We start from the raw sequence: 25,918 nt of genomic DNA on the forward strand, positions 1-25,918 counted from the left end.
GAAGCCCATTGAGGGCTATGGTGAAAAAGGAAATATCCTCAGATGAAATCTGGAAAGAAGCTTTCTGAGAAAATGCTTAGTGTTCTGTTAATTCATCTCGCAGAGTTACATCTGTATTTCGTGGATCTCTTTGCTAGCCTTATTTCTGTGGAATCTGAGAACAGATATTTCGGATCCCTTTGATGACTATAGGGCCAAAGGAAATATCCTACGATAACAAACAGAAAGAAGCTTTCTGAGGAACTTCTTTGTGTTCTGTGAAATCATCTCACAGAGTTAAAGCTTTCCCCTCAAGAAGCCTTTCGCTAAGACAGTTCTTGTGGAATTGGCAAAGTGATATTTGGAAGCCCATAGAGGGCTATGTTGAAAAAGGAAATATCCTCAGATGAAATCTGGAAAGAAGCTTTCTGAGAAACTGCTTAGTTTCTGTTAATTCATCTCACAGAGTTACATCAGTATTTCCTGGATCTCTTTGCTAGCCTTATTTCTGTTAAACCTGAGAACAGATATTTCGGTTCCCTTTGAAGACTATAGGGTCAAAGGAAATATCCTCCGATAACAAAGACAAAGAAGCTTTCTGAGAAACTTCTTTGTGTTCTGTGAAATCATCTCACAGAGTTACAGCTTTCCCCTTAAGAAGCCTTTCTCTAAGACAGTTCTTGTGGAATTGGCAAAGTGATATTTGGAAGCCCATAGAGGGCTATGGTGAAAAAGGAAATATCCTCAGATGAAATCTGGAAAGAAGCTTTCTGAGAAACTGCTTAGTGTTCTGTTAATTCATCTCACAGAGTTACATCTGTATTTCGTGGATCTCTTTGCTAGCCTTATTTCTGTGGAATCAGAGAACAGATATTTCGGATCCCTTGGAAGACTGTAGGGCCAAAGGAAATATCCTCCGATAACAAAGAGAAAGAAGCTTTCTGAGAAACTTCTTTGTGTTCTGTGAAATCATCTCACAGAGTTACAGCTATCCCCTGAAGAAGCCTTTCGCTAAGACAGTTCTTGTGGAATTGGCAAATTGATATTTGGAAGCCCATAGAAGGCTTTGGTGAAAAAGGAAATAACCTCAGAGGAAATCTGGAAAGAAGCTTTCTGAGAAACTGCTTAGTGTTCGGTTAATTCATCTCACAGAGTTACATCGGTATTACGTTGATCTCTTTGCTAACCTTATTTCTGTGGAATCTGAGAACAGATATTTCGGATCCCTTTGATGACTATAGGGCCAAAGGAAATATCCTCCGATAACAAAGAGAAAGAAGCTTTCTGAGAAACCTCTTTGTGTTCTGTGAAATCATCTCACAGAGTTACAGCTTTCCCCTCAAGAAGCCTTTCGCTAAGACAGTTCTTGTGGAATTGGCAAAGTGATATTTGGAAGCCCATAGAGGGCTATGGTGAAAATGGAAATATCCTCAAATGAAATCTGGAAAGAAGCTTTCTGAGAAACTGCTTAGTGTTCTGTTAATTCATCTCACAGAGTTACATCTCTATTTCGTGGATCTCTTTGCTAGCCTTATTTCTGTGGAATCTGAGAACTGATATTTCGGATCCCTTGGAAGACTATAGGGCCAAAGGAAATATCCTCCGATAACGAAGAGAAATAACCTTTCTGAGAAACTTCTTTGTGTTCTGTGAAATCATCTCACAGAGTTACAGCTTTCCCCTCAAGAAGCCTTTCGCTAAGACAGTTCTTGTGGAATTGGCAAGGTGATATTTGGAAGCCCATAGAGGGCTATGGTGAAAAAGGAAATATCCTCAGATGAAATCTGGAAAGAAGCTTTCGGAGAAACTGCTTAGTGTTCTGTTAATTCATCTCACAGAGTTACATCTGTATTTCGTGGATCTCTTTGCTAGCCTTCTTTCTGTGGAATCTGAGAACAGATATTTCGGATCCCTTGGAAGACTATAGGGCCAAAGGAAATATCCTCCGATAAGAAAGAGAATGAAGCTTTCTGAGAAACTTCTTTGTGTTCTGTGAAATCATCTCACAGAGTTACAGCTATCCCCTCAAGAAGCCTTTCGCTAAGACAGTTCTTGTGGAATTGGCAAATTGATATTTGGAAGCCCGTAGAAGGCTTTGGTGAAAAAGGAAATAACCTCAGACGAAATCTGGAAAGAAGCTTTCTGAGAAACTGCTTAGTGTTCGGTTAATTCATCTCACAGAGTTACATCGGTATTACGTGGATCTCTTTGCTAACCTTATTTCTGTGGAATCTGAGAACAGATATTTCGGATCCCTTTGATGACTATAGGGCCAAAGGAAATATCCTCCGATAACAAAGAGAAAGAACCTTTCTGAGAAACCTCTTTGTGTTCTGTAAAATCATCTCACAGAGTTACAGCTTTCCCCTCAAGAAGCCTTTCGCTAAGACAGTTCTTGTGGAATTGGCAAAGTGATATTTGGAAGCCCATAGAGGGCAATGGTGAAAATGGAAATATCCTCAGATGAAATCTGGAAAGAAGCTTTCTGAGAAACTGCTTAGTGTTCTGTTAATTCATCTCACAGAGTTACATCTGTATTTCGTGGATCTCTTTGCTAGCCTTATTTCTGTGGAATCTGAGAACAGATATTTCGTATCCCTTGGAAGACTGTAGGGCCAAAGGAAATATCCTCCGATAACGAAGAGAAATAACCTTTCTGAGAAACTTCTTTGTGTTCTGTTAAATCATCTCACAGAGTTACAGCTTTCCCCTCAAGAAGCCTTTCGCTAAGACAGTTCTTGTGGAATTGGCAAAGTGATATTTGGAAGCCCATAGAGGGCTACGTTGAAAAAGGAAATATCCTCAAATGAAATCTGGAAAGAAGCTTTCTGAGAAACTGCTTAGGGTCCTGTTAATTCATCTCACAAAGTTACATCTGTATTTCACGGATCTCTTTGCTAGCCTTATTTCTGTGGAATCTGAGAACAGATATTTCGGATCCCTTGGAAGACTATAGGGCCAAAGGAAATATCCTCCGATAACAAAGAGAAAGAAGCTTTCTGAGAAACTTCTTTGTGTTCTGTGAAATCAACTCACAGAGTTACAGCTTTCCCCTCAAGAAGCCTTTCGCTAAGACAGTTCTTGTGGAATTGGCAAAGTGATATTTGGAAGCCCATGGAGGGATATGTTGAAAAAGGAAATATCCTCAGATGAAATCTGGAAAGAAGCTTTCTGAGTAACTGCTTAGTGTTCTGTTAATTCATCTCACAGAGTTACATCTGTATTTCGTGGATCTCTTTGCTAGCCTTATTTCTGTGGAATCTGAGAGCAGATATTTCGGATCCCTTGGAAGACTGTAGGGTCAAAGGAAATATCCTCCGATAACAAAGACAAAGAAGCTTTCTGAGAAACTTCTTTGTGTTCTGTGAAATCATCTCACACAGTTACAGCTTTCCCCTTAAGAAGCCTTTCGCTAAGACAGTTCTTGTGGAATTGGCAAACTGATATTTGGAAGCCCATAGAGGGCTATGGTGAAAAAGGAAATATCCTCAGATGAAATCTGGAAAGAAGCTTTCTGAGAAACTGCTTAGAGTTCTGTTAATTCATCTCACAGAGTTACATCTGTATTTCGTGGATCTCTTTGCTAGCCTTATTTCTGTGGAATCAGAGAACAGATATTTCGGATCCCTTGGAAGACTATAGGGCCAAAGGAAATATCCTCCGATAACAAAGAGAAAGAAGCTTTCTGAGAAACTTCTTTGTGTTCTGTGAAATCATCTCACAGAGTTACAGCTTTCCCTTCAAAAAGCGTTTCACTAAGACAGTTCTTGTGGAATTGGCAAAGTGATATTTGGAAGCCCATAGAGGACTACGTGGAAAAAGGAAATATCCTCAGATGAAATCTGGAAAGAAGCTTTCTGAGAAACTGCTTAGTGTCCTGTTAATTCATCTCACAGAGTTACATCTGTATTTCACGGATCTCTTTGCTAGCCTTATTTCTGTGGAATCTGAGAACAGATATTTCGGATCCCTTGGAAGACTATAGGGCCAAAGGGAATATCCTCCGATGACAAAGAGAAAGAAGCTTTCTGAGAAACTTCTTTGTGTTCTGTGAAATCATCTCACAGAGTTACAGCTTTCCCCTCAAGAAGCCGTTCGCTAAGACAGTTCTTCTGGAATTGGCAAAGTGATATTTGGAAGCCCATAGAGGGTTATGGTGAAAAAGGAAATAACCTCAAATGAAATCTGGAAAGAAGCTTTCGGAGAAACTGCTTAGTGTTCTGTTAATTCATCTCACAGAGTTACATCTGTTTTTCGTGGATCTCTTTGCTACCTTATTTCTCTGGAATCTGAGAAGAGATATTTCGGATCCCTTGGAAGACTATAGGGCCAAAGGAAATATCCTCCGATAACAAAGAGAAAGAAGCTTTCTGAGAAACTTCTTTGTGTTCTGTGAAATCATCTCACAGAGTTACAGCTTTCCCCTCAAGAAGCCTTTCGCTAAGACAGTTCTTGTGGAATTGGCAAAGTGATATTTGGAAGCCCATAGAGGGCTATGGTGAAAATGGAAATATCCTCAGATGAAATCTGGAAAGAAGCTTTCTGAGAAACTGCTTAGTGTTCTCTTAATTCATCTCACAGAGTTACATCTGTATTTCGTGGATCTCTTTGCTAGCCTTATTTCTGTGGAATCTGAGAACAGATATTTCGGATCCCTTTGAAGATTATAGGGTCAATGGAAATATCCTCCGATAACAAAGAGAAAGAAGCTTTCTGAGGAATTTCTTTGTGTTCTGTGAAATCATCTCACAGAGTTACAGCTTTCCCCTCAAGATGCCTTTCGCTAAGAAAGTTCTTGTGAAATTGGCAAAGTGATATTTGGAAGCCCATAGAGGTCTATGGTGAAAAAGGAAATATCCTCAGATGAAATCTGGAAAGAAGCTTTCTGAGAAACTGCTAAGTGTTCTGTTAATTCATCTCACAGAGTTACATCTGTATTTCGTGGATCTCTTTGCTAGCCTTATTTCTGTGGAATCTGAAAACAGATATTTCGGATCCCTTGGAAGACTATAGGGCCAAAGGAAATATCCTCCGATAACAAAGAGAAAGAAGCTTTCTGAGAAACTTCTTTGTGTTCTGTGAAATCAACTCACAGAGTTAGAGCTTTCCCCTCAAGAAGCCTTTCGCTAAGACAGTTCTTGTGGAATTGGCAAAGTGATATTTGGAAGCCCATGGAGGGATATGTTGAAAAAGGAAATATCCTCAGATGAAATCTGGAAAGAAGCTTTCTGAGTAACTGCTTAGTGTTCTGTTAATTCATCTCACAGAGTTACATCTGTATTTCGTGGATCTCTTTGCTAGCCTTATTTCTGTGGAATCTGAGAGCAGATATTTCGGATCCCTTGGAAGACTATAGGGTCAAAGGAAATATCCTCCGATAACAAAGACAAAGAAGCTTTCTGAGAAACTTCTTTGTGTTCTGTGAAATCATCTCACACAGTTACAGCTTTCCCCTTAAGAAGCCTTTCGCTAAGACAGTTCTTGTGGAATTGGCAAAGTGATATTTGGAAGCCCATAGAGGGCTATGGTGAAAAAGGAAATATCCTCAGATGAAATCTGGAAAGAAGCTTTCTGAGAAACTGCTTAGTGTTCTGTTAATTCATCTCACAGAGTTACATCTGTATTTCGTGCATCTCTTTGCTAGCCTTATTTCTGTGGAATCAGAGAACAGATATTTCGGATCCCTTGGAAGACTACAGGGCCAAAGGAAATATCCTCCGATAACAAAGAGAAAGAAGCTTTCTGAGTAACTTCTTTGTGTTCTGTGAAATCATCTCACAGAGTTACAGCTTTCCCTTCAAAAAGCGTTTCACTAAGACAGTTCTTGTGGAATTGGCAAAGTGATATTTGGAAGCCCATAGAGGGCTATGGTGAAAATGGAAATATCCTCAGATGAAATCTGGAAAGAAGCTTTCTGAGAAACTGCTTAGTGTTCTCTTAATTCATGTCACAGAGTTACATCTGTATTTCGTGGATCTCTTTGCTAGCCTTATTTCTGTGGAATCTGAGAACAGATATTTCGGATCCCTTTGAAGATTATAGGGTCAATGGAAATATCCTCCGATAACAAAGAGAAAGAAGCTTTCTGAGGAATTTCTTTGTGTTCTGTGAAATCATCTCACAGAGTTACAGCTTTCCCCTCAAGAAGCCTTTCGCTAAGAAAGTTCTTGTGAAATTGGCAAAGTGATATTTGGAAGCCCATAGAGGTCTATGGTGAAAAAGGAAATATCCTCAGATGAAATCTGGAAAGAAGCTTTCTGAGAAACTGCTAAGTGTTCTGTTAATTCATCTCACAGAGTTACATCTGTATTTCGTGGATCTCTTTGCTAGCCTTATTTCTCTGGAATCTGAAAACAGATATTTCGGATCCCTTGGAAGACTATAGGGCCAAAGGAAATATCCTCCGATAACAAAGAGAAAGAAGCTTTCTGGGAAACTTCTTTGTGTTCTGTGAAATCAACTCACAGAGTTACAGCTTTCCCCTCAAGAAGCCTTTCGCTAAGACAGTTCTTGTGGAATTGGCAAAGTGATATTTGGAAGCCCATGGAGGGATATGTTGAAAAAGGAAATATCCTCAGATGAAATCTGGAAATAAGCTTTCTGAGTAACTGCTTAGTGTTCTGTTAATTCATCTCACAGAGTTACATCTGTATTTCGTGGATCTCTTTGCTAGCCTTATTTCTGTGGAATCTGAGAGCAGATATTTCGGATCCCTTGGAAGACTATAGGGTCAAAGGAAATATCCTCCGATAACAAAGACAAAGAAGCTTTCTGAGAAACTTCTTTGTGTTCTGTGAAATCATCTCACACAGTTACAGCTTTCCCCTTAAGAAGCCTTTCGCTAAGACAGTTCTTGTGGAATTGGCAAAGTGATATTTGGAAGCCCATAGAGGGCTATGGTGAAAAAGGAAATATCCTCAGATGAAATCTGGAAAGAAGCTTTCTGAGAAACTGCTTAGTGTTCTGTTAATTCATCTCACAGAGTTACATCTGTATTTCGTGGATCTCTTTGCTAGCCTTATTTCTGTGGAATCAGAGAACAGATATTTCGGATCCCTTGGAAGACTATAGGGCCAAAGGAAATATCCTCCGATAACAAAGAGAAAGAAGCTTTCTGAGAAACTTCTTTGTGTTCTGTGAAATCATCTCACAGAGTTACAGCTTTCCCTTCAAAAAGCGTTTCACTAAGACAGTTCTTGTGGAATTGGCAAAGTGATATTTGGAAGCCCATAGAGGACTACGTGGAAAAAGGAAATATCCTCAGATGAAATCTGGAAAGAAGCTTTCTGAGAACCTGCTTAGTGTTCTGTTAATTCATCTCACAGAGTTACATCTGTATTTCGTGGATCTCTTTGCTAGCCTTATTTCTATGGAATCTGAGAACAGATATTTCGGATCCCTTGGAAGAATATAGGGCCAAAGGAAATATCCTCTGATAACAAAGAGAAAGAAGCTTTCTGAGAAACTTCTTTGTGTTCTGTGAAATCATCTCACAGAGTTACAGCTTTCCCCTCAAGGAGCCTTTCGCTAAGACAGTTCTTGTGGAATTGGAAAAGCGATACTTGGAAGCCCATTGAGGGCTATGGTGAAAAAGGAAATATCCTCAGATGAAATCTGGAAAGAAGCTTTCTGAGAAAATGCTTAGTGTTCTGTTAATTCATCTCGCAGAGTTACATCTGTATTTCGTGGATCTCTTTGCTAGCCTTATTTCTGTGGAATCTGAGAACAGATATTTCGGATCCCTTTGATGACTATAGGGCCAAAGGAAGTATCCTACGATAACAAACAGAAAGAAGCTTTCTGAGGAACTTCTTTGTGTTCTGTGAAATCATCTCACAGAGTTACAGCTTTCCCCTCAAGAAGCCTTTCGCTAAGACACTTCTTGTGGAATTCGCAAAGTGATATTTGGAAGCCCATAGAGGGCTATGTTGAAAAAGGAAATATCCTCAGATGAAATCTGGAAAGAAGCTTTCTGAGAAACTGCTTAGTTTCTGATAATTCATCTCACAGAGTTACATCAGTATTTCCTGGATCTCTTTGCTAGCCTTATTTCTGTTAAACCTGAGAACAGATATTTCGGTTCCCTTTGAAGACTATAGGGTCAAAGGAAATATCCTCCGATAACAAAGACAAAGAAGCTTTCTGAGAAACTTATTTGTGTTCTGTGAAATCATCTCACAGAGTTACAGCTTTCCCCTTAAGAAGCCTTTCGCTAAGACAGTTCTTGTGGAATTGGCAAAGTGATATTTGGAAGCCCATAGAGGGCTATGGTGAAAAAGGAAATATCCTCAGATGAAATCTGGAAAGAAGCTTTCTGAGAAACTGCTTAGTGTTCTGTTAATCCATCTCACAGAGTTACATCTGTATTTCGTGGATCTCTTTGCTAGCCTTATTTCTGTGGAATCAGAGAACAGATATTTCGGATCCCTTGGAAGACTATAGGGCCAAAGGAAATGTCCTCCGATAACAAACAGAAAGAAGCTTTCTGAGAAACTTCTTTGTGTTCTGTGAAATCATCTCACAGAGTTACAGCTTTCCCCTCAAGAAGCCTTTCGCTAAGACCGTTCTTGTGGAATTGGCAAGGTGATATTTGGAAGCCCATAGAGGCCTATGGTGAAAAAGGAAATATCCTCAGATGAAATCTGGAAAGAAGCTTTCGGAGAAACTGCTTAGTGTTCTGTTAATTCATCTCACAGAGTTACATCTGTATTTCGTGGATCTCTTTGCTAGCCTTCTTTCTGTGGAATCTGAGAACAGATATTTCGGATCCCTTGGAAGACTATAGGGTCAAAGGAAATATCCTCCGATAAGAAAGAAAAAGAAGCTTTCTGAGAAACTTCTTTGTGTTCTGTGAAATCATCTCACAGAGTTACAGCTATCCCCTCAAGAAGCCTTTCGCTAAGACAGTTCTTGTGGAATTGGCAAATTGATATTTGGAAGCCCGTAGAAGGCTTTGGTGGAAAAGGAAATAACCTCAGACGAAATCTGGAAAGAAGCTTTCTGAGAAACTGCTTAGTGTTCGGTTAATTCATCTCACAGAGTTACATCGGTATTACGTGGATCTCTTTGCTAACCTTATTTCTGTGGAATCTGAGAACAGATATTTCGGATCCCTTTGATGACTATAGGGCCAAAGGAAATATCCTCCGATAACAAAGAGAAAGAACCTTTCTGAGAAACCTCTTTGTGTTCTGTAAAATCATCTCACAGAGTTACAGCTTTCCCCTCAAGAAGCCTTTCGCCAAGACAGTTCTTGTGGAATTGGCAAAGTGATATTTGGAAGCCCATAGAGGGCAATGGTGTAAATGGAAATATCCTCAGATGAAATCTGGAAAGAAGCTTTCTGAGAAACTGCTTAGTGTTCTGTTAATTCATCTCACAGAGTTACATCTGTATTTCGTGGATCTCTTTGCTAGCCTTATTTCTGTGGAATCTGAGAACAGATATTTCGTATCCCTTGGAAGACTGTAGGGCCAAAGGAAATATCCTCCGATAACGAAGAGAAATAACCTTTCTGAGAAACTTCTTTGTGTTCTGTTAAATCATCTCACAGAGTTACAGCTTTCCCCTCAAGAAGACTTTCGCTAAGACAGTTCTTGTGGAATTGGCAAAGTGATATTTGGAAGCCCATAGAGGGCTACGTTGAAAAAGGAAATATCCTCAGATGAAATCTGGAAAGAAGCTTTCTGAGAAACTGCTTAGGGTCCTGTTAATTCATCTCACAAAGTTACATCTGTATTTCACGGATCTCTTTGCTAGCCTTATTTCTGTGGAATCTGAGAACAGATATTTCGGATCCCTTGGAAGACTATAGGGCCAAAGGAAATATCCTCCGATAACAAAGAGAAAGAAGCTTTCTTAGAAACTTCTTTGTGTTCTGTGAAATCAACTCACAGAGTTAGAGCTTTCCCCTCAAGAAGCCTTTCGCTAAGACAGTTCTTGTCGAATTGGCAAAGTGATATTTGGAAGCCCATGGAGGGATATGTTGAAAAAGGAAATATCCTCAGATGAAATCTTGAAAGAAGCTTTCTGAGTAACTGCTTAGTGTTCTGTTAATTCATCTCACAGAGTTACATCTGTATTTCGTGGATCTCTTTGCTAGCCTTATTTCTGTGGAATCTGAGAGCAGATATTTCGGATCCCTTGGAAGACTATAGGGTCAAAGGAAATATCCTCCGATAACAAAGACAAAGAAGCTTTCTGAGAAACTTCTTTGTGTTCTGTGAAATCATCTCACACAGTTACAGCTTTCCCCTTAAGAAGCCTTTCGCTAAGACAGTTCTTGTGGAATTGGCAAAGTGATATTTGGAAGCCCATAGAGGGCTATGGTGAAAAAGGAAATATCCTCAGATGAAATCTGGAAAGAAGCTTTCTGAGAAACTGCTTAGTGTTCTGTTAATTCATCTCACAGAGTTACATCTGTATTTCGTGGATCTCTTTGCTAGCCTTATTTCTGTGGAATCAGAGAACAGATATTTCGGATCCCTTGGAAGACTATAGTGCCAAAGGAAATATCCTCCGATAACAAAGAGAAAGAAGCTTTCTGAGAAACTTCTTTGTGTTCTGTGAAATCATCTCACAGAGTTACAGCTTTCCCTTCAAAAAGCGTTTCACTAAGACAGTTCTTGTGGAATTGGCAAAGTGATATATGGAAGCCCATAGAGGACTACGTGGAAAAAGGAAATATCCTCAGATGAAATCTGGAAAGAAGCTTTCTGAGAAACTGCTTAGTGTCCTGTTAATTCATCTCACAGAGTTACATCTGTATTTCACGGATCTCTTTGCTAGCCTTATTTCTGTGGAATCTGAGAACAGATATTTCGGATCCCTTGGAAGACTATAGGGCCAAAGGGAATATCCTCCGATGACAAAGAGAAAGAAGCTTTCTGAGAAACTTCTTTGTGTTCTGTGAAATCATCTCACAGAGTTACAGCTTTCCCCTCAAGAAGCCTTTCGCTAAGACAGTTCTTCTGGAATTGGCAAAGTGATATTTGGAAGCCCATGGAGGGCTGTGGTGAAAAAGGAAATATCCTCAAATGAAATCTGGAAAGAAGCATTCTGAGAACCTGCTTAGTGTTCTGTTAATTCATCTCACAGAGTTACATCTGTATTTCGTGGATCTCTTTGCTAGCCTTATTTCTATGGAATCTGAGAACAGATATTTCGGATCCCTTGGAAGAATATAGGGCCAAAGGAAATATCCTCTGATAACAAAGAGAAAGAAGCTTTCTGAGAAACTTCTTTGTGTTCTGTGAAATCATCTCACAGAGTTACAGCTTTCCCCTCAAGGAGCCTTTCGCTAAGACAGTTCTTGTGGAATTGGAAAAGCGATACTTGGAAGCCCATTGAGGGCTAGGGTGAAAAAGGAAATATCCTCAGATGAAATCTGGAAAGCTTTCTGAGAAAATGCTTAGTGTTCTGTTAATTCATCTCGCAGAGTTACATCTGTATTTCGTGGATCTCTTTGCTAGCCTTATTTCTGTGGAATCTGAGAACAGATATTTCGGATCCCTTGGAAGACTATAGGGCCAAAGGAAATATCCTCCGATAACAAAGAGAAAGAAGCTTTCTGAGAAACTTCTTTGTGTTCTGTGAAATCAACTCACAGAGTTAGAGCTTTCCCCTCAAGAAGTCTTTCGCTAAGACAGTTCTTGTGGAATTGGCAAAGTGATATTTGGAAGCCCATGGAGGGATATGTTGAAAAAGGAAATATCCTCAGATGAAATCTGGAAAGAAGCTTTCTGAGTAACTGCTTAGTGTTCTGTTAATTCATCTCACAGAGTTACATCTGTATTTCGTGGATCTCTTTGCTAGCCTTATTTCTGTGGAATCTGAGAGCAGATATTTCGGATCCCTTGGAAGACTATAGGGTCAAAGGAAATATCCTCCGATAACAAAGACAAAGAAGCTTTCTGAGAAACTTCTTTGTGTTCTGTGAAATCATCTCACACAGTTACAGCTTTCCCCTTAAGAAGCCTTTCGCTAAGACAGTTCTTGTGGAATTGGCAAAGTGATATTTGGAAGCCCATAGAGGGCTATGGTGAAAAAGGAAATATCCTCAGATGAAATCTGGAAAGAAGCTTTCTGAGAAACTGCTAAGTGTTCTGTTAATTCATCTCACAGAGTTACATCTGTATTTCGTGCATCTCTTTGCTAGCCTTATTTCTGTGGAATCAGAGAACAGATATTTTGGATCCCTTGGAAGACTATAGGGCCAAAGGAAATATCCTCCGATAACAAAGAGAAAGAAGCTTTCTGAGTAACTTCTTTGTGTTCTGTGAAATCATCTCACAGAGTTACAGCTTTCCCTTCAAAAAGCGTTTCACTAAGACAGTTCTTGTGGAATTGGCAAAGTGATATTTGGAAGCCCATAGAGGGCTATGGTGTAAATGGAAATATCCTCAGATGAAATCTGGAAAGAAGCTTTCTGAGAAACTGCTTAGTGTTCTCTTAATTCATGTCACAGAGTTACATCTGTATTTCGTGGATCTCTTTGCTAGCCTTATTTCTGTGGAATCTGAGAACAGATATTTCGGATCCCTTTGAAGATTATAGGGTCAATGGAAATATCCTCCGATAACAAAGAGAAAGAAGCTTTCTGAGGAATTTCTTTGTGTTCTGTGAAATCATCTCACAGAGTTACAGCTTTCCCCTCAAGAAGCCTTTCGCTAAGAAAGTTCTTGTGAAATTGGGAAAGTGATATTTGGAAGCCCATAGAGGTCTATGGTGAAAAAGGAAATATCCTCAGATGAAATCTGGAAAGAAGCTTTCTGAGAAACTGCTTAGTGTTCTGTTAATTCATCTCACAGAGTTACATCAGTATTTCCTGGATCTCTTTGCTAGCCTTATTTCTGTTAAACCTGAGAACAGATATTTCGGTTCCCTTTGAAGACTATAGGGCCAAAGGAAATATCCTCCGATAACAAAGAGAAAGAAGCTTTCTGAGGAAGTTCTTTGTGTTCTGTGAAATCATCTCACAGAGTTACAGCTTTCTCCTCAAGGAGACTTTCGCTAAGACAGTTGTTGTGGAATTGGCAAAGTGATATATGGAAGCCAGTAGAGAGCTATGGTGAAAAAGGAAATATCCTCAGATGAAATCTGGAAAGAAGCTTTCTGAGAAACTGCTAAGTTTTCTGTTAATTCATCTCACAGAGTTACATCTGTATTTCGTGGATCTCTTTGCTAGCCTTATTTCTGTGGAATCTGAAAACAGATATTTCAGATCCCTTGGAAGACTATAGGGCCAAAGGAAATATCCTCCGATAACAAAGAGAAAGAAGCTTTCTGAGAAACTTCTTTGTGTTCTGTGAAATCAACTCACAGAGTTACAGCTTTCCCCTCAAGAAGCCTTTCGCTAAGACAGTTCTTGTGGAATTGGCAAAGTGATATTTGGAAGCCCATGGAGGGATATGTTGAAAAAGGAAATATCCTCAGATGAAATCTGGAAAGAAGCTTTCTGAGTAACTGCTTAGTGTTCTGTTAATTCATCTCACAGAGTTACATCTGTATTTCGTGGATCTCTTTGCTAGCCTTATTTCTGTGGAATCTGAGAGCAGATATTTCGGATCCCTTGGAAGACTATAGGGTCAAAGGAAATATCCTCCGATAACAAAGACAAAGAAGCTTTCTGAGAAACTTCTTTGTGTTCTGTGAAATCATCTCACACAGTTACAGCTTTCCCCTTAAGAAGCCTTTCGCTAAGACAGTTCTTGTGGAATTGGCAAAGTGATATTTGGAAGCCCATAGAGGGCTATGGTGAAAAAGGAAATATCCTCAGATGAAATCTGGAAAGAAGCTTTCTGAGAAACTGCTTAGTGTTCTGTTAATTCATCTCACAGAGTTACATCTGTATTTCGTGGATCTCTTTGCTAGCCTTATTTCTGTGGAATCAGAGAACAGATATTTCGGATCCCTTGGAAGACTATAGGGCCAAAGGAAATATCCTCCGATAACAAAGAGAAAGAAGCTTTCTGAGAAACTTCTTTGTGTTCTGTGAAATCATCTCACAGAGTTACAGCTTTCCCTTCAAAAAGCGTTTCACTAAGACAGTTCTTGTGGAATTGGCAAAGTGATATTTGGAAGCCCATAGAGGACTACGTGGAAAAAGGAAATATCCTCAAATGAAATCTGGAAAGAAGCTTTCGGAGAAACTGCTTAGTGTTCTGTTAATTCATCTCACAGAGTTACATCTGTATTTCGTGGATATCTTTGCTAGCCTTATTTCTGTGGAATTTGACAACAGATATTTCGGATGCCTTTGAAGACTATTGGGCCAAAGGAAATATCCTCCGATAACAAAGAGAAAGAAGCTTTCTGAGAAACTTCTTTGTGTTTGTGAAATCATCTCACAGATTTACAGCTTTCCCCTCAAGAAGCCTTTCGCTAAGACAGTTCTTGTGGAATTGGCAAAGTGATATTTGGAAGCCCATAGAGGGCTGTGGTGAAAAAGGAAATATCCTCAGATGAAATCTGGAAAGAAGCTTTCTGAGAACCTGCTTAGTGTTCTGTTAATTCATCTCACAGAGTTACATCTGTATTTCGTGGATCTCTTTGCTAGCCTTATTTCTATGGAATCTGAGAACAGATATTTCGGATCCCTTGGAAGAATATAGGGCCAAAGGAAATATCCTCTGATAACAAAGAGAAAGAAGCTTTCTGAGAAACTTCTTTGTGTTCTGTGAAATCATCTCACAGAGTTACAGCTTTCCCCTCAAGGAGCCTTTCGCTAAGACAGTTCTTGTGGAATTGGAAAAGCGATACTTGGAAGCCCATTGAGGGCTATGGTGAAAAAGGAAATATCCTCAGATGAAATCTGGAAAGAAGCTTTCTGAGAAAATGCTTAGTGTTCTGTTAATTCATCTCGCAGAGTTACATCTGTATTTCGTGGATCTCTTTGCTAGCCTTATTTCTGTGGAATCTGAGAACAGATATTTCGGATCCCTTTGATGACTATAGGGCCAAAGGAAGTATCCTACGATAACAAAGAGAAAGAAGCTTTCTGAGAAACCTCTTTGTGTTCTGTGAAATCATCTCACAGAGTTACAGCTATCCCCTCAAGAAGCCTTTCGCTAAGACAGTTCTTGTGGAATTGGCAAATTGATATTTGGAAGCCCGTAGAAGGCTTTGGTGAAAAAGGAAATAACCTCAGACGAAATCTGGAAAGAAGCTTTCTGAGAAACTTCTTAGTGTTCGGTTAATTCATCTCACAGAGTTACATCGGTATTACGTGGATCTCTTTGCTAACCTTATTTCTGTGGAATCTGAGAACAGATATTTCGGATCCCTTTGATGACTATAGGGCCAAAGGAAATATCCTCCGATAACAAAGAGAAAGAACCTTTCTGAGAAACCTCTTTGTGTTCTGTAAAATCATCTCACAGAGTTACAGCTTTCCCCTCAAGAAGCCTTTCGCCAAGACAGTTCTTGTGGAATTGGCAAAGTGATATTTGGAAGCCCATAGAGGGCAATGGTGAAAATGGAAATATCCTCAGATGAAATCTGGAAAGAAGCTTTCTGAGAAACTGCTTAGTGTTCTGTTAATTCATCTCACAGAGTTACATCTGTATTTCGTGGCTCTCTTTGCTAGCCTTATTTCTGTGGAATCTGAGAACAGATATTTCGTATCCCTTGGAAGACTGTAGGGCCAAAGGAAATATCCTCCGATAACGAAGAGAAATAACCTTTCTGAGAAACTTCTTTGTGTTCTGTTAAATCATCTCACTGAGTTACAGCTTTCCCCTCAAGAAGCCTTTCGCTAAGACAGTTCTTGTGGAATTGGCAAAGTGATATTTGGAAGCCCATAGAGGGCTACGTTGAAAAAGGAAATATCCTCAGATGAAATCTGGAAAGAAGCTTTCTGAGTAACTGCTTAGTGTTCTGTTAATTCATCTCACAGAGTTACATCTGTATTTCGTGGATCTCTTTGCTAGCCTTATTTCTGTGGAATCTGAGAGCAGATATTTCGGATCCCTTGGAAGACTATAGGGTCAAAGGAAATATCCTCCGATAACAAAGACAAAGAAGCTTTCTGAGAAACTTCTTTGTGTTCTGTGAAATCATCTCACAGAGTTACAGCTTTCCCCTTAAGAAACCTTTCGCTAAGACAGTTCTTGTGGAATTGGCAAAGTGATATTTGGAAGCCCATAGAGGACTACGTGGAAAAAGGAAATATCCTCAGATGAAATCTGGAAAGAAGCTTTCTGAGAAACTGCTTAGTGTCCTGTTAATTCATCTCACAGAGTTACATCTGTATTTCACGGATCTCTTTGCTAGCCTTATTTCTGTGGAATCTGAGAACAGATATTTCGGATCCCTTGGAAGACTATAGGGCCAAAGGGAATATCCTCCGATGACAAAGAGAAAGAAGCTTTCTGAGAAACTTCTTTGTGTTCTGTGAAATCATCTCACAGAGTTACAGCTTTCCCGTCAAGAAGCCGTTCGCTAAGACAGTTCTTCTGGAATTGGCAAAGTGATATTTGGAAGCCCATGGAGGGCTGTGGTGAAAAAGGAAATATCCTCAGATGAAATCTGGAAAGAAGCTTTCTGAGAACCTGCTTAGTGTTCTGTTAATTCATCTCGCAGAGTTACATCTGTATTTCGTGGATCTCTTTGCAAGCCTTATTTCTGTGGAATCTGAGAACAGATATTTCGGATCCCTTTGATGACTATAGGGCCAAAGGAAATATCCTACGATAACAAACAGAAAGAAGCTTTCTGAGGAACTTCTTTGTGTTCTGTGAAATCATCTCACAGAGTTAAATCTTTCCCCTCAAGAAGCCTTTCGCTAAGACAGTTCTTGTGGAATTGGCAAAGTGATATTTGGAAGCCCAGAGAGGGCTATGTTGAAAAAGGAAATATCCTCAGATGAAATCTGGAAAGAAGCTTTCTGAGAAACTGCTTAGTGTTCTGTTAATTCATCTCACAGAGTTACATCAGTATTTCCTGGATCTCTTTGCTAGCCTTATTTCTGTTAAACCTGAGAACAGATATTTCGGTTCCCTTTGAAGACTATAGGGCCAAAGGAAATATCCTCCGATAACAAAGAGAAAGAAGCTTTCTGAGGAAGTTCTTTGTGTTCTGTGAAATCATCTCACAGAGTTACAGCTTTCTCCTCAAGGAGACTTTCGCTAAGACAGTTGTTGTGGAATTGGCAAAGTGATATATGGAAGCCAGTAGAGAGCTATGGTGAAAAAGGAAATATCCTCAGATGAAATCTGGAAAGAAGCTTTCTGAGAAACTGCTAAGTGTTCTGTTAATTCATCTCACAGAGTTACATCTGTATTTCGTGGATCTCTTTGCTAGCCTTATTTCTGTGGAATCTGAAAACAGATATTTCGGATCCCTTGGAAGACTATAGGGCCAAAGGAAATATCCTCCGATAACAAAGAGAAAGAAGCTTTCTGAGAAACTTCTTTGTGTTCTGTGAAATCAACTCACAGAGTTACAGCTTTCCCCTCAAGAAGCCTTTCGCTAAGACAGTTCTTGTGGAATTGGCAAAGTGATATTTGGAAGCCCATGGAGGGATATGTTGAAAAAGGAAATATCCTCAGATGAAATCTGGAAAGAAGCTTTCTGAGTAACTGCTTAGTGTTCTGTTAATTCATCTCACAGAGTTACATCTGTATTTCGTGGATCTCTTTGCTAGCCTTATTTCTGTGGAATCTGAGAGCAGATATTTCGGATCCCTTGGAAGACTATAGGGTCAAAGGAAATATCCTCCGATAACAAAGACAAAGAAGCTTTCTGAGAAACTTCTTTGTGTTCTGTGAAATCATCTCACACCGTTACAGCTTTCCCCTTAAGAAGCCTTTCGCTAAGACAGTTCTTGTGGAATTGGCAAAGTGATATTTGGAAGCCCATAGAGGGCTATGGTGAAAAAGGAAATATCCTCAGATGAAATCTGGAAAGAAGCTTTCTGAGAAACTGCTTAGTGTTCTGTTAATTCATCTCACAGAGTTACATCTGTATTTCGTGGATCTCTTTGCTAGCCTTATTTCTGTGGAATCAGAGAACAGATATTTCGGATCCCTTGGAAGACTATAGGGCCAAAGGAAATATCCTCCGATAACAAAGAGAAAGAAGCTTTCTGAGAAACTTCTTTGTGTTCTGTGAAATCATCTCACAGAGTTACAGCTATCCCCTCAAGAAGCCTTTCGCTAAGACAGTTCTTGTGGAATTGGCAAATTGATATTTGGAAGCCCATAGAAGGCTTTGGTGAAAAAGGAAATAACCTCAGACGAAATCTGGAAAGAAGCTTTCTGAGAAACTGCTTAGTGTTCGGTTAATTCATCTCACAGAGTTATATCGGTATTACGTTGATCTCTTTGCTAACCTTATTTCTGTGGAATCTGAGAACAGATATTTCGGATCCCTTTGATGACTATAGGGCCAAAGGAAATATCCTCCGATAACAAAGAGAAAGAAGCTTTCTGAGAAACCTCTTTGTGTTCTGTGTAATCATCTCACAGAGTTACAGCTTTCCCCTCAAGAAGCCTTTCGCTAAGACAGTTCTTGTGGAATTGGCAAAGTGATATTTGGAAGCCCATAGAGGGCAATGGTGAAAATGGAAATATCCTCAAATGAAATCTGGAAAGAAGCTTTCTGAGAAACTGCTTAGTGTTCTGTTAATTCATCTCACAGAGTTACATCTGTATTTCGTGGATCTCTTTGCTAGCCTTATTTCTGTGGAATCTGAGAACTGATATTTCGGATCCCTTGGAAGACTATAGGGCCAAAGGAAATATCCTCCGATAACGAAGAGAAATAACCTTTCTGAGAAACTTCTTTGTGTTCTGTGAAATCATCTCACAGAGTTACAGCTTTCCCCTCAAGAAGCCTTTCGCTAAGACCGTTCTTGTGGAATTGGCAAGGTGATATTTGGAAGCCCATAGAGGGCTATGGTGAAAAAGGAAATATCCTCAGATGAAATCTGGAAAGAAGCTTTCGGAGAAACTGCTTAGTGTTCTGTTAATTCATCTCACAGAGTTACATCTGTATTTCGAGGATCTCTTTGCTAGCCTTCTTTCTGTGGAATCTGAGAACAGATATTTCGGATCCCTTGGAAGACTATAGGGCCAAAGGAAATATCCTCCGATAAGAAAGAGAAAGAAGCTTTCTGAGAAACTTCTTTGTGTTCTGTGAAATCATCTCACAGAGTTACAGCTATCCCCTCAAGAAGCCTTTCGCTAAGACAGTTCTTGTGGAATTGGCAAATTGATATTTGGAAGCCCGTAGAAGGCTTTGGTGAAAAAGGAAATAACCTCAGACGAAATCTGGAAAGAAGCTTTCTGAGAAACTGCTTAGTGTTCGGTTAATTCATCTCACAGAGTTACATCGGTATTACGTGGATCTCTTTGCTAACCTTATTTCTGTGGAATCTGAGAACAGATATTTCGGATCCCTTTGATGACTATAGGGCCAAAGGAAATATCCTACGATAACAAAGAGAAAGAACCTTTCTGAGAAACCTCTTTGTGTTCTGTAAAATCATCTCACAGAGTTACAGCTTTCCCCTCAAGAAGCCTTTCGCTAAGACAGTTCTTGTGGAATTGGCAAAGTGATATTTGGAAGCCCATAGAGGGCAATGGTGAAAATGGAAATATCCTCAGATGAAATCTGGAAAGAAGCTTTCTGAGAAACTACTTAGTGTTCTGTTAATTCATCTCACAGAGTTACATCTGTATTTCGTGGATCTCTTTGCTAGCCTTATTTCTGTGGAATCTGAGAACAGATATTTCGTATCCCTTGGAAGACTGTAGGGCCAAAGGAAATATCCTCCGATAACGAAGAGAAATAACCTTTCTGAGAAACTTCTTTGTGTTCTGTTAAATCATCTCACAGAGTTACAGCTTTCCCCTCAAGAAGCCTTTCGCTAAGACAGTTCTTGTGGAATTGGCAAAGTGATATTTGGAAGCCCATAGAGGGCTACGTTGAAAAAGGAAATATCCTCAGATGAAATCTGGAAAGAAGCTTTCTGAGAAACTGCTTAGGGTCCTGTTAATTCATCTCACAAAGTTACATCTGTATTTCACGGATCTCTTTGCTAGCCTTATTTCTGTGGAATCTGAGAACAGATATTTCGGATCCCTTGGAAGACTATAGGGCCAAAGGAAATATCCTCCGATAACAAAGAGAAAGAAGCTTTCTGAGAAACTTCTTTGTGTTCTGTGAAATCAACTCACAGAGTTAGAGCTTTCCCCTCAAGAAGCCTTTCGCTAAGACAGTTCTTGTGGAATTGGCAAAGTGATATTTGGAAGCCCATGGAGGGATATGTTGAAAAAGGAAATATCCTCAGATGAAATCTGGAAAGAAGCTTTCTGAGTAACTGCTTAGTGTTCTGTTAATTCATCTCACAGAGTTACATCTGTATTTCGTGGATCTCTTTGCTAGCCTTATTTCTGTGGAATCTGAGAGCAGATATTTCGGATCCCTTGGAAGACTATAGGGTCAAAGGAAATATCCTCCGATAACAAAGACAAAGAAGCTTTCTGAGAAACTTCTTTATGTTCTGTGAAATCATCTCACACAGTTACAGCTTTCCCCTTAAGAAGCCTTTCGCTAAGACAGTTCTTGTGGAATTGGCAAAGTGATATTTGGAAGCCCATAGAGGGCTATGGTGAAAAAGGAAATATCCTCAGATGAAATCTGGAAAGAAGCTTTCTGAGAAACTGCTTAGTGTTCTGTTAATTCATCTCACAGAGTTACATCTGTATTTCGTGGATCTCTTTGCTAGCCTAATTTCTGTGGAATCAGAGAACAGATATTTCGGATCCCTTGGAAGACTATAGGGCCAAAGGAAATATCCTCCGATAACAAAGAGAAAGAAGCTTTCTGAGAAACTTCTTTGTGTTCTGTGAAATCATCTCACAGAGTTACAGCTATCCCCTGAAGAAGCCTTTCGCTAAGACAGTTCTTGTGGAATTGGCAAATTGATATTTGGAAGCCCATAGAAGGCTTTGGTGAAAAAGGAAATAACCTCAGACGAAATCTGGAAAGAAGCTTTCTGAGAAACTGCTTAGTGTTCGGTTAATTCATCTCACAGAGTTACATCGGTATTACGTTGATCTCTTTGCTAACCTTATTTCTGTGGAATCTGAGAACAGATATTTCGGATCCCTTTGATGACTATAGGGCCAAAGGAAATATCCTCCGATAACAAAGAGAAAGAAGCCTTCTGAGAAACCTCTTTGTGTTCTGTGAAATCATCTCACAGAGTTACAGCTTTCCCCTCAAGAAGCCTTTCGCTAAGACAGTTCTTGTGGAATTGGCAAAGTGATATTTGGAAGCCCATAGAGGGCAATCTTGAAAATGGAAATATCCTCAAATGAAATCTGGAAAGAAGCTTTCTGAGAAACTGCTTAGTGTTCTGTTAATTCATCTCACAGAGTTACATCTGTATTTCGTGGATCTCTTTGCTAGCCTTATTTCTGTGGAATCTGAGAACTGATATTTCGGATCCCTTGGAAGACTATAGGGCCAAAGGAAATATCCTCCGATAACGAAGAGAAATAACCTTTCTGAGAAACTTCTTTGTGTTCTGTGAAATCATCTCACAGAGTTACAGCTTTCCCCTCAAGAAGCCTTTCGCTAAGACAGTTCCTGTGGAATTGGCAAGGTGATATTTGGAAGCCCATAGAGGGCTATGGTGAAAAAGGAAATATCCTCAGATGAAATCTGGAAAGAAGCTTTCGGAGAAACTGCTTAGTGTTCTGTTAATTCATCTCACAGAGTTACATCTGTATTTCGTGGATCTCTTTGCTAGCCTTCTTTCTGTGGAATCTGAGAACAGATATTTCGGATCCCTTGGAAGACTATAGGGCCAAAGGAAATATCCTCCGATAAGAAAGAGAAAGAAGCTTTCTGAGAAACTTCTTTGTGTTCTGTGAAATCATCTCACAGAGTTACAGCTATCCCCTCAAGAAGCCTTTCGCTAAGACAGTTCTTGTGGAATTGGCAAATTGATATTTGGAAGCCCGTAGAAGGCTTTGGTGAAAAAGGAAATAACCTCAGACGAAATCTGGAAAGAAGCTTTCTGAGAAACTGCTTAGTGTTCGGTTAATTCATCTCACAGAGTTACATCGGTATTACGTGGATCTCTTTGCTAACCTTATTTCTGTGGAATCTGAGAACAGATATTTCGGATCCCTTTGATGACTATAGGGCCAAAGGAAATATCCTCCGATAACAAAGAGAAAGAACCTTTCTGAGAAACCTCTTTGTGTTCTGTAAAATCATCTCACAGAGTTACAGCTTTCCCCTCAAGAAGCCTTTCGCCAAGACAGTTCTTGTGGAATTGGCAAAGTGATATTTGGAAGCCCATAGAGGGCAATGGTGAAAATGGAAATATCCTCAGATGAAATCTGGAAAGAAGCCTTCTGAGAAACTGCTTAGTGTTCTGTTAATTCATCTCACAGACTTACATCTGTATTTCGTGGATCTCTTTGCTAGCCTTATTTCTGTGGAATCTGAGAACAGATATTTCGTATCCCTTGGAAGACTGTAGGGCCAAAGGAAATATCCTCCGATAACGAAGAGAAATAACCTTTCTGAGAAACTTCTTTGTGTTCTGTTAAATCATCTCACAGAGTTACAGCTTTCCCCTCAAGAAGCCTTTCGCTAAGACAGTTCTTGTGGAATTGGCAAAGTGATATTTGGAAGACCATAGAGGGCTACGTTGAAAAAGGAAATATCCTCAGATGAAATCTGGAAAGAAGCTTTCTGAGAAACTGCTTAGGGTCCTGTTAATTCATCTCGCAAAGTTACATCTGTATTTCACGGATCTCTTTGCTAGCCTTATTTCTGTGGAATCTGAGAACAGATATTTCGGATCCCTTGGAAGACTATAGGGCCAAAGGAAATATCCTCCGATAACAAAGAGAAAGAAGCTTTGTGAGAAACTTCTTTGTGTTCTGTGAAATCAACTCACAGAGTTAGAGCTTTCCCCTCAAGAAGCCTTTCGCTAAGACAGTTCTTGTCGAATTGGCAAAGTGATATTTGGAAGCCCATGGAGGGATATGTTGAAAAAGGAAATATCCTCAGATGAAATCTGGAAATAAGCTTTCTGAGTAACTGCTTAGTGTTCTGTTAATTCATCTCACAGAGTTACATCTGTATTTCGTGGATCTCTTTGCTAGCCTTATTTCTGTGGAATCTGAGAGCAGATATTTCGGATCCCTTGGAAGACTATAGGGTCAAAGGAAATATCCTCCGATAACAAAGACAAAGAAGCTTTCTGAGAAACTTCTTTGTGTTCTGTGAAATCATCTCACACAGTTACAGCTTTCCCCTTAAGAAGCCTTTCGCTAAGACAGTTCTTGTGGAATTGGCAAAGTGATATTTGGAAGCCCATAGAGGGCTATGGTGAAAAAGGAAATATCCTCAGATGAAATCTGGAAAGAAGCTTTCTGAGAAACTGCTTAGTGTTCTGTTAATTCATCTCACAGAGTTACATCTGTATTTCGTGGATCTCTTTGCTAGCCTTATTTCTGTGGAATCAGAGAACAGATATTTCGGATCCCTTGGAAGACTATAGGGCCAAAGGAAATATCCTCCGATAACAAAGAGAAAGAAGCTTTCTGAGAAACTTCTTTGTGTTCTGTGAAATCATCTCACAGAGTTACAGCTTTCCCTTCAAAAAGTGTTCACTAAGACAGTTCTTGTGGAATTGGCAAAGTGATATTTGGAAGCCCATAGAGGACTACGTGGAAAAAGGAAATATCCTCAGATGAAATCTGGAAAGAAGCTTTCTGAGAAACTGCTTAGTGTCCTGTTAATTCATCTCACAGAGTTACATCTGTATTTCACGGATCTCTTTGCTAGCCTTATTTCTGTGGAATCTGAGAACAGATATTTCGGATCCCTTGGAAGACTATAGGGCCAAAGGGAATATCCTCCGATGACAAAGAGAAAGAAGCTTTCTGAGAAACTTCTTTGTGTTCTGTGAAATCATCTCACAGAGTTACAGCTTTCCCCTCAAGAAGCCGTTCGCTAAGACAGTTCTTCTGGAATTGGCAAAGTGATATTTGGAAGCCCATAGAGGGTTATGGTGAAAAAGGAAATATCCTCAAATGAAATCTGGAAAGAAGCTTTCGGAGAAACTGCTTAGTGTTCTGTTAATTCATCTCACAGAGTTACATCTGTATTTCGTGGATCTCTTTGCTACCTTATTTCTCTGGAATCTGAGAAGAGATATTTCGGATCCCTTGGAAGACTATAGGGCCAAAGGAAATATCCTCCGATAACAAAGAGAAAGAAGCTTTCTGAGAAACTTCTTTGTGTTCTGTGAAATCATCTCACAGAGTTACAGCTTTCCCCTCAAGAAGCCTTTCGCTAAGACAGTTCTTGTGGAATTGGCAAAGTGATATTTGGAAGCCCATAGAGGGCTATGGTGAAAATGGAAATATCCTCAGATGAAATCTGGAAAGAAGCTTTCTGAGAAACTGCTTAGTGTTCTCTTAATTCATGTCACAGAGTTACATCTGTATTTCGTGGATCTCTTTGCTAGCCTTATTTCTGTGGAATCTGAGAACAGATATTTCGGATCCCTTTGAAGATTATAGGGTCAATGGAAATATCCTCCGATAACAAAGAGAAAGAAGCTTTCTGAGGAATTTCTTTGTGTTCTGTGAAATCATCTCACAGAGTTACAGCTTTCCCCTCAAGAAGCCTTTCGCTAAGAAAGTTCTTGTGAAATTGGCAAAGTGATATTTGGAAGCCCATAGAGGTCTATGGTGAAAAAGGAAATATCCTCAGATGAAATCTGGAAAGAAGCTTTCTGAGAAACTGCTAAGTGTTCTGTTAATTCATCTCACAGAGTTACATCTGTATTTCGTGGATCTCTTTGCTAGCCTTATTTCTGTGGAATCTGAAAACAGATATTTCGGATCCCTTGGAAGACTATAGGGCCAAAGGAAATATCCTTCGATAACAAAGAGAAAGAAGCTTTCTGAGAAACTTCTTTGTGTTCTGTGAAATCAACTCACAGAGTTAGAGCTTTCCCCTCAAGAAGCCTTTCGCTAAGACAGTTCTTGTGGAATTGGCAAAGTGATATTTGGAAGCCCATAGAGGGCTGTGGTGAAAAAGGAAATATCCTCAGATGAAATCTGGAAAGAAGCTTTCTGAGAAACTGCTTAGTGTTCTGTTAATTCATCTCACAGAGTTACATCTGTATTTCGTGGATCTCTTTGCTAGCCTTATTTCTGTGGAATCAGAGAACAGATATTTCGGATCCCTTGGAAGACTATAGGGCCAAAGGAAATATCCTCCGATAACAAAGAGAAAGAAGCTTTCTGAGAAACTTCTTTGTGTTCTGTGAAATCATCTCACAGAGTTACAGCTTTCCCTTCAAAAAGCGTTTCACTAAGACAGTTCTTGTGGAATTGGCAAAGTGATATTTGGAAGCCCATAGAGGACTACGTGGAAAAAGGAAATATCCTCAAATGAAATCTGGAAAGAAGCTTTCGGAGAAACTGCTTAGTGTTCTGTTAATTCATCTCACAGAGTTACATCTGTATTTCGTGGATATCTTTGCTAGCCTTATTTCTGTGGAATTTGACAACAGATATTTCGGATGCCTTTGAAGACTATTGGGCCAAAGGAAATATCCTCCGATAACAAAGAGAAAGAAGCTTTCTGAGAAACTTCTTTGTGTTTGTGAAATCATCTCACAGATTTACAGCTTTCCCCTCAAGAAGCCTTTCGCTAAGACACTTCTTGTGGAATTGGCAAAGTGATATTTGGAAGCCCATAGAGGGCTGTGGTGAAAAAGGAAATATCCTCAGATGAAATCTGGAAAGAAGCTTTCTGAGAACCTGCTTAGTGTTCTGTTAATTCATCTCACAGAGTTACATCTGTATATCGTGGATCTCTTTGCTAGCCTTATTTCTATGGAATCTGAGAACAGATATTTCGAATCCCTTGGAAGAATATAGGGCCAAACGAA

Source organism: Macaca mulatta, chromosome 13 (genome assembly GCF_049350105.2).
Source record: "Macaca mulatta isolate MMU2019108-1 chromosome 13, T2T-MMU8v2.0, whole genome shotgun sequence".
NCBI lineage: Eukaryota > Metazoa > Chordata > Mammalia > Primates > Cercopithecidae > Macaca > Macaca mulatta.